Raw genomic sequence first — 10,174 nt, 5'->3', positions numbered from 1 at the left:
AGGAGGAAACAAGAAAACACCCCAAAAAGTGTCAGTTTAAACCAATTAAAAGCCTATCGCAGTGGCAAAAAAAGAACGGTGTATTAATCTCTCAAACTTCACCACCACAGATTGTTCCCTTAAGATGCACCAACTGGAGTGGTGCCTTCTGGGGACTTGCAGCGGCAAGAGCAGCCGCTATACTGTAGTTGAAGGCAGACAGGGCCTTGCCCTCCCAGACCAGAGGGAAATGACAAATGAGCCAGAGAGAGAAGGTCTTGTCGCAGAAATCACAGCGAGATGGTCTCTGAGCACCTTCATGCTTGGCCTGCTGACCATTTTGATTTATATCACTGCAACCTTTTGCAAGGAGTCCTCACGTAACTGGAAGCTTAAAAAGGGCCAGCTTGAAAGAATGTTGTCAAGGTTGCCAGGCTAGAAGCTTGCCTAATTTAATTACATATAAATATACAGTGGCAGCTTTGACTCGTATTTATAGCCGGGTCACTTGAATATGGTAGGACTTGACTGGCATGGACATAAATAAAGTTACGGTGATAGATATATACATACACTAGAAGGGTTTATCTCCCTGCATGCGAGGCTAGTGAAAGCTCATAGATTATGGCCAGAGTCCAAAGGCCTTTGCCCTAAGCAGAGGAGAACCTTTCCTCCTAAAAGCAAGTTCCTGTGCTGACTGAAAAACTGCCCACAAATTTTGGAAAATTCTCCTGTGCAAGAGGAGCTGCTGTTTAGAGTGCAGAAAAGTTAAGATAAATTCATATATGCAAAGGGACTCTATAGATCTCATATTTTTTACTGCCTTGAATTCTGGTAGAGAAGAATTCCTCACAAAAGTGAAGTATCTTGCTCCACACCACCAATTGGTCTGAGATGTGCGCCACAGATTCCAACCCCCCAAAAGCATACTTTGAGAGTGTCCCCAGATATTTTGTAATTGATTTAATGCATTTAATGCAAGGGACACCTCACAAAGTGACACACAAATGCCTCATCAAACTGCTCCCCCCCAAAAATGCAAAACACCATTTTAAATTTTTTAGCAGTATCCTAATAACAGTGGATTGAGCAGCCTACTTTTCTATTTCACTGGCAGTCAGTCACAGTCAGGTGGCACAATGGGTCAGTACATCTGGCTGTTAATCAGAAGTTAGGTGGTTCAAGCCCACCATGGGTGGGATTCCTGCACTGCAGTGGTTTGGACTAAATGACCCTCTGTGTCCCTTCCAACTCTATGATTCTATGACTTCCAAGTCCACCTTGTCTCACTTTGTGTAGATTTTTTTTTTTTAAAGAACACAGGAGAGGTCCACATTTAAATTGTATTCCCTTTGTATATACTTATTGCATTAAAAACACATTCCCAATGCATTTTCTTGTAAATTACGCAATCAGCACACATTTCTCGTATAAAATACTGTATTTTTCCGTGTATAAGACTATATTTCCCCCCAATTTTTTAAAGTTTAAAATTGGGGGTCATCTTATACACAGAATGTTGCAATTAATTCTTTCTTAATTTGGGGCTCAAAAAATCAGGGTCGTCTTATACATGGGGGTGTCTTATACACGGAAAAATACGGTACATATTTTGTGCACCAAAACACCAGAGTAGCATATAATCTGACGGAAGGTTACATTCTGATCTGCAAGCAAGATTGGTCGCATTGAATGGGGTCAGTCCATCGCAAAAAGGGGACTCAATCAATTCTTCCTTCACTCGTACTTTTAATAATCTTGAAAATAGCTAGCATACAGACAGTCAATAGCTTGGCATTCTACTGGGCACACCATAGGCAAAATGAAAATAGGAACGCCATTGTTCTGTTGCTCTGATAAAGTCAAACCACAAGAGCAATGGAGAAAAGAGAGGTTTGCAAAGCCTGTTTAAAATTTTACACTGATAGGGCTTGCCTGATCTCACATGGAATTGATATACAATGGATACATAATACATGGGCAACTCTACGGCCAGGCATCAATGGGCAAATTCCTCTTGGCTAGATTTGGAATTGGCTCAGTATTGACAAGCTTCCTTTAGCTAGTATTCAGAAAAAAGCTTGACTGCTTCCAAGATTTCTGAAAAGACTATTGATGATGCATATGTGCTGACTATGCTCCATCCATGATCATTTTTGTATTCCTCTCTGCCATGAGAGAAAGGCATCTGGAAATTCACCCTTTTTACTGGAAAGCACACTTGTGGAACAGTGGGGAGGTTAGATCAAGGGCAACAAAGGTGGTGCTGGCCAGGTGTTGTTGGTTTCATCAGCCTCGGCTAGCATGGTCAATGGTTAGGAATGATGAAAGCTGTAGTGCAACAACATCAGAAAGGCACCATCTTGACTATCTCTCTTTTCATATCGAAGAGATACAACAGGAAAATGAAAATATTTTCAAGGGAGAAAAAATCAAGACAACTGAATGACCAAAACAGAAAATACATAAGGCTGCTTAGACAGGTGGTTTGATCATGGAACATTTATTCCTCTGCAAGAGAGGCTTCCACTTTGCTTTTTTATATATAATTTTGGTGGGTGCAGGTTTATGAGCTCAGGCAATTGTTGTGAGTTTGCCAAGGGTGGTGCATGTGTTTTTCTTTGCTGTAAACGCTTCTCCAGCACTCTGCAGCCTCCCCAGCTGCCCATATCTGTGAAAAAGCCCCATGGAGTAATTTATGTCACAATGTGTTGCCCTGGGCTTTGATTGACGTGCAGGTATGCAGTAAGGTGGCAGAGTGGACCATTGATGAGATAATTTTCAGCATGAAAGAAATGACATCACAAACAGCCCTTGGTGGCCTCAAAAGTACAGTAAGCACAACAAAAACTCTGCATCCCTTTCCCACCCATGAGGTTTTCACCAAAAATTTCTCTTCCCTTTCAACGTTATTTCAAGCAATTTCTTTTTCTAATGAATTTATGGAGATGGCTGGCAGGGAGAACTGACCAGCACAAGTACTAAGTGCAGCAGAAGAGGTAACAATATCTTGATGGTTGTGTTCTCTGCCTTCCTGTGGGTCTTCCAGTTTTATCAGAATTCAAACAGCTCTGTAGCTGTACAGAGGCCTGCGGCACCATGATGAAAATGTTGAAAAGATCCATGTATTGTGATGCTGCACTAGTATACTTGTTCACAAATCTCTTGTTCTGGCTCAGCAAGCTTTCAATATGGCTATTTGTGAGGTTTCTGGAGTTTGTGATTTACTACGTGTCACAAAGTGGGCCAAATTTTTACTTTCAGAGTCACTGTACTGGCTAGGTTTTGTTTTGTTCTGTTCTGTTCTGTTCCATATGCATGAACTGTGAACATTACTATGCTCATTCAGGACCCCTTTTCAATGTTGAAATCATAACATTTCCCCCTTCTTTATTTGACAGCATAGATTCCCCCTTTTAAGAAATCACTGTAGTTACCAAGCCCCTCCTGCCCCACATCCCTAAACTCCAGAAGACCATCATTATAATGCAGTACATCATCTGCTAAGCCTGTAATTGAAAGAGCTTCTGGTGCATGGAAAATGAGATTCAGGTGTATGAAGAAATCTGATGGGACATCACAGCACAGTCCCTTTAAAATGTCAACGGTCCCCTCTGTCTTCTGCCTGCTCTGTGTGACATTGCTGCCGAAAGAGTATAGATTGAGGGCAAGCTCATCGTAAATGAGTCCAATAATGGTGATTGATTTAGATGACAGTGTACTCAAAGGACCAGGTCCTAAGTGGGTAGAACTTGGCATAACACCATTAAATTCTGCATCTCATATTGGAGTTATAAATATCAAGAGCCAACGTCACACCTAGAGCAAGTAGGTCAGATTTCAGCGACTAGACTGGTATCCATTTTTACCATAATTATACACATATCCACTAATGTTAAAAGTTATAGTGCATTAATTGTTCCTATAGCTCTGAAAGCAAACGGCAATGTAAACAAAAGAAAGATTAATTGCAAACTTTTCATTTCTGAAGTTACCTTAATGCATAAACAGGGTTTCCTTTTTTTAGACAGGACTCAACCCCCAAACCTATTTCAATGACTACACTCAGCATCATTCAGATGTGCTAATATTTTGAGGATATCTCCCAGTCCTTCCAAGCACTTTCCCTGGATATTGCCATTTCTGTTATGTAGTGAAAAAGGCTGTTCTGTGAATTTGCAAAATTGTTAGTGCAGAGAATGCCGTAAAGCATTTGCAAAGAACCTTTTCACATTGGTAGCTACAGGCTGATACCATGAAAATGGAATGAGCTAAATTGAATTATTTAGTTTGGTCTAAACTAGTTTAAGAATCAGTTATTAATTTATGACCTACAATTCTCAGATAACTCTGGAAAATGTAGTTCTGCAAGCACTGCTAGTGGTTAGGAATCTCTGAGAATTGTCTGCACCTTACTACTATTTCAAGGATTCTTTGAGAGAAGCCAGAAAAGTTGAAGTGGTATAAAATATATGTTAGTCAGAGGCTCCATTTTGTTTTTCATTCAGGACTAAGGATATGTGTACATTTCTTCCTTGGTCAGAACATGGATTCTTATTTACATGTTGGCATTGATAATATTTGTACATTACGACGGGGGTGCGGAACACTTGGCACAAGCCCTCGATGGATTCAGATCTTCCCGACGCCGATTCCAATTAGCGCGTGCTGGTTGCTTCAGTCTGGAATTATATTTGGACTAATTGGCGATAATGGATTGGAAGAAAGACTGAAGCACATATATCAAGTAAGGCTCGAGATAAGGACTGCTGACTAATGCATCTCTGTGACCGGGAGCGACGGATGGATAAGTAAATCTCTTGATGAATTACCACCATGAGAATGTAAGGCTGGAACGAAGGGGGGGGTGGAGGGAAAAATCCTCTTAAATCCCTTCATATGATATGATTACAATAATCCTCCACCCCAGAAAGAAATAAGATCGTCGCGTTTTAAATAACATAAACAGAACTTTAAAACTGTGTGGGGAAAGGATTACAATACGAGAAGATTGAAAGGCGAGAAGGAGGAAAATTTTATGACGCAGTTAAAAAAACATGGCGTCTCGCAAAGACAGGCCAGCAGGAGAACAGATGAGGGGGAGGAGATTCAGGAATTTGAAAAAGAAAGAAGGCTGGAATGCAAGTTGGACCTGACAGAGCCCCCGATATCGTTCGATTTATGGCTAGCCTGGGAAAAATAATGGGCCGACCGAAGGCTGACAGAGGTCGCTCCTGAATAATATGAGTTTGGCAGCATACCCACACAGGGACGCTAAATCTTCAATCTGTTTGTGGAAACCATCAGAGACCGCAAAGAAAGGAATAAATGATAACAACAAGAAGAGAAAGAAGGAATAAAGATCTATCCGAATCGAACTGGATGGAACTGTCTAATAAAAGCAGCAAATAAGTGATGTCTGGAGTCATCTGGAATTTTGGACTCGTGCTGAGCTTGATATATGGGTACCCCCCAAAAATTTTAAAAAATTTGGCTGTATAATTTGGAATTAATGTGATTTGAATAATGTGATGGAATAATGTGATGTGATTGGCCTATTAATAAAAAATTATTGAAAAAAAAAAAAGATAATATTTGTACATTACTCTATTGAGTTGTGTGTCTTTTTAGTAGAATGAAAGCAGGTTTATACAAAAATATGATGGACGTGTGGGCGGACTACTCTGCATTGCAGTACATGGGAAATTAAGGCAACAGCTGTTTGCCATTTTGTCTGCTTAATACATTATAAATGCCAGTTGTTGCAATTCTGTGGTCTCAAGGCACATTTGTAAATCTCACTACTGTTGTTGGAAATCAAATATTACTTCGATTAGGCACGCCAGGCTTAGGGAATGGGCCATAGCTCAGTGGTAGAGCACAGAAGGTCCAGGTTTTGAGGAAGAGCCATAGACCATGTGCCACTACTTCAGAATACAGCTAAAGGACCACATCACTGAATTGTTTCTCTAGCCACATAGAACTCTTCCAAATAATTGGTATATAAAGGGAAAGCTGTACTCAGGACAATGTACATGATGTGCTATCATAGAATTGTAGATTTGGAAGGTACCCTGAGAATTATCTAGTCCAACAATGTATATTCCTGCAATGCATTATGTTTATATGGACTGTTCTGCATATATTGTATATGGACATTATTCAGTTATGAAAACTCATCTGTGTCTTCTACAGAAGTACAATCCCAGAAAACCTATACCCAGTGGTTTTTGTGTGTGATGGCGTTTGCCATTATGGAGTACTGTCACCTCTTTTTTGCTGTCCTGGGCAGCCTCCCCTCCCCCCCCCCCCAGCACCCATGGCATTTTTATGAAGATATGTACCAGCACCTCAGTTTTTATCAGAAAAGGAAAACACTGCCTGTGCCAGGTTTTGTTTCTTAACTTGTAGATCACCCATAAATAAATCCCATTGAACCCAAGTTTGCTGATTCACTAGTTGCAATGCTTAAGAGAGGATTCCTTCATTACTATGATGTAGCGAAACAAGCCTCCAGGCACACATCTGCAATATATTGGTGCTTTGCGTTAATCAGTTCCCAAGATCCCATAGCTATATTAGGAATGGCATTCGCGACCACAGTAGGGCAATGAACGAAATCAGTAGCCTCTTCTAATTTGCAGTAATCGGACTATCCCAGTTTAACTATTCACATATTATGGCATTCCATGATGGACTCAAGCAGCAGCACTAATTAAAGCACAATGTGCAATCAAGTTTTAAATAACATTGAAATAAACTGTTTATATAGCACTTTATGTAACGCACCATGAATACACTAGGATCATGCTCTTAGTTAATTTGATACGGTGAATGTTACATTGCATAAAGCTGGAAAGTGCTCGTAAAGATCGGGCATTTTTCAGTAGCTATTGTACAACATGGGATCTTCATTTATCCTTTTTATCCATTTACTTTACTTCTTATATCTGCTAGCCACTATATTGCTAAGTTCTCCCCTATAGGCTTAGCAAAGCCTGAAATGTCATTAATGAAACACGACTTATAATAATAAAAATCCCAAGAGGGTAAGATCAAAATTGCAAATAGAAACAGTCAAACACTACTTTGGGGCATTGCATTATTTCAATTGCTCTTGCTTTTCATAAAATGTGAATAAATATAAATTTTATTAGCTTTTCATTCATGATTTCCCTAATGGGTACAGATTGTAGTATAAATACTTTGTTACAATATTTGTTACTTGGAAGGACGGTTACATTTGAATTAGCTCCAGTTTAATCAATGAAATTAATCAAAAGTTGCTTCTGAATGAGTTTCAAACTCTAGGGATAAAAAAGAAAGTTGCTGTAATCCAAAAAGCCATGCTCACACAATTAGTGGCAGGGAGTGGGTATCAAGGGATGTGTTGTTTTCCCATTCATTTCTATGGAAGCAGAAGCTCCATTCATGCCTTTCTCTGCAATCAAATAGCCCCTTCAGCCATCAACATGAATGAGGTTGCCCTTGTGGTCAGGAGAGGGTGCTGCACCTATGGGAGCCAAATCCAGAGATCACTGGATCAACCTGTTTACTAAATCAAATATAGTGTTTTCTTATGCTATACAGATAAAGACCATTGGCATTCTCTTTGCTGCTGCAGTAAAACAATAGCATTCCAGGCCTAGGGTCTAATTACTTTACCATGCCAGTGGGACAATCAACCTGCCCTCTTTCCCGCTTTTCAAAAATCATGTGCAGTTTGCTTCTTTCGGGAGGTTGCTACCAGTGACATGCCTTGGAGGCAGCAGCATAATGCTTTGCAGGCACAAATGTGAGAGGTACATCAGTAAACTAATTTTGGCATCAGAAGGAAGACTCAGTCAGCCTGTTGCCTTATCAGAATGCTTGCAGATATACCATCTCCAGAGATCTTAATATGTATATTTATATCATCTCCTCCCTCTGTTGTCAGAGTTTGCCAGTTATGTGCCCAACTAATCACCCTCAGCATCGGTAAGAATCATCCTGCCCTCTGCAAAACACCACAGGGCAATTTGAGATCTTAGTACATCACAAAACAAAAATTCCTGTTTTCAAAACAGATGCCTGCCTTAACTAATAAAAATTGAGATGTCGGACATACGCATCCATTGCCTCCCAACCCATCTCAAGTGCAGCTCAATCATGGCTCTGTCTTCTGCTTAGTCTCTTCGGCGCACTTTGCATCCCACTAGATGTGCCTTGTTTTGCACGAGGTCTTTCCCTGGAGCAAGAGGCTGTGAGATGCCATCGAGCTGATTGAAAGTGACTTGCTGCTTGACAATTTAGCCTGGCTGTTTCCAGGGGGCATGTGCGTGTCTATTAAAATCACACACACGCACAAAAGTTAATATGCAATCCAGATATAGCTGTTAAATCATTCATTTGGAAGCAAGCCTCTGGTCTTTCAGGCTGTGTGCGTAAACAAGCCCTTTTCTGATGCCTCATTCTGCCCATCCCACCTCAAAAAACCCCACTCATCCAGGTGGCATTAAAAACATTGCATTGCAGTAGCAGTGAAAGAAGGAGCAGTCTTCCCATAGATGGACAGCCCTCCTGCTTTCTCTCTCTCTCTCTTTAAACAAAGTGGGAGAGGACCAATTCTCCCGTTGGCCTCATGCCAAGAGATGGGACAGGGCTGGCTGTAAGGCCATATGGTGTCATGGTAGAAGCTTTGTTGAGTGAGCTATTTATGGCCAGGCTCCACCTTCTCCAGACATAGTCAATCAGTCCCGCACTTGTCATTCCACCCTTGGTACAACGTGAGAGGTTTCCGCTTGCCAAATATATTTTTTTGCCACATAAGAATATATATATATTTCCTTTTAAAGCTACATGTTGGTCCTGAGACTGAACTGGTGAGCACCTTGAGGAGAAGGACAGAAGCACTGGGAGACTCACTCACCAAGGCTGTGGGGCTTGGGGACGTGGGCAGGAATAGGGCTGGACAGACCCATAAAATCTGTCCTTTTCTTGGAAATATGGTGGCCATGCCAGCTCTCGAACTGGGGTTGAGACCACAAATGCAACAGCCTGATACCCCTGACAGGAAGCAGAGTGCCCATCCCCCCCATAGACGCAGACCAAAGCCTCCCCTGATTGCGATAGAAGTTGTGACAAATTATATCTTCATTAGTTCCTAACTGCAGTATTGCTACTTGGAAAGCAAAACCTCCACAACTCCAAGTCTCCGTTGTACATATGAGTAAAATTCCTGCTCAGCCTTGTCAATCAGTGCTTAACTTCTGTTCATAGCAATAACAACAGCTCTTCTACAGAAGCTGGGCCAGGAAGTTTGTAATGGCCATGCTGAAGCCAAAACCTTGGTGACCAAGGTTGCTTGTGACCAAGGAGCAGAATGACTTTCACACACAGAGAAAGGGAGAGGTTGGTGCTCCTGGTGCTGCTCATTGCCTTTGAGGAGCAAGGCCTGCCCAGCCTGCATGTATTTGGTCATGGTATAAGTGATTCTGCCTGCCTCTATGCAGACAAGGACCCATGCTGCATCCTGTATAATGGAAAACATAGGTTAACAGCATGAATCCTTGGGGCAAGATGTGTAGGTTCCTTATAGCAACTGGAAATTTATTGCACAGTAACATGATAATCTAGAGAGACTTTAATACTTCAGATCAAAGCAGATTTAAGCTGAACTTTCTCAGTAGTAAATGATTTACAATTGGCAGTAGTTGAAGCTCAAAGCCAGAACAGTGTGTTGAGCAGGGATTACACTGTGATCCCAAAGAATACAAGGTCAAACAAATAAATTCTTCATTCAAACACAATCAGGAAATTGACTTTGATGAGTAAGCACAAAGAGCACCGAAGAAAGCATGTGCTGTCAGAGTCTGAACGCCAACCAGTCTAAAATCAGGATCAGGAAAGCGCTGGACGGCTTCAGTGAAGTTGCAAATATACCTCCAAGATTTGCCTTCCCTGCCTTTGAAGATGTTATTTAAAAGTCTGATGTGTCTTCACTACAAAAGCAGAGGTTTGCCATTATGCTCACTTCCCTCACCCTTAAGATAACAACAAGGTTGCCTGTAGGTACAACTGTTCAATTCATTAATGATTTTCTTTCATCTACCACAAAGCAAAGGAACCAGAACGGTTAGTTGCTGTATACCCTTGTCTGCTCAGATCAGTATTTACAGAATCCCATATTTAAAGTTGGAACCCTACATACTACTTT

The 10,174-nt window shown here is 41.1% G+C and overlaps 1 long non-coding RNA gene across 1 annotated transcript in view; it reads left to right on the top strand.

Moving 5' to 3' along the window:
- The first annotated feature begins 2,845 nt into the window (after nt 1-2,845).
- Nucleotides 2,846-10,174, top strand: part of LOC310665308 — a 41,735-nt gene continuing 34,406 nt past the window's right edge. The window contains exon 1 of the long non-coding RNA XR_014505392.1: nt 2,846-2,978. This is a non-coding gene — a long non-coding RNA (uncharacterized lncRNA). The remainder of the gene's footprint in view (nt 2,979-10,174) is intronic.

This window comes from Podarcis tiliguerta (assembly GCF_965153285.1).
Source record: "Podarcis tiliguerta genome assembly, chromosome: 1".
Lineage (NCBI taxonomy): Eukaryota > Metazoa > Chordata > Lepidosauria > Squamata > Lacertidae > Podarcis > Podarcis tiliguerta.
This window is presented reverse-complemented; position numbering and strand designations above follow the sequence as displayed.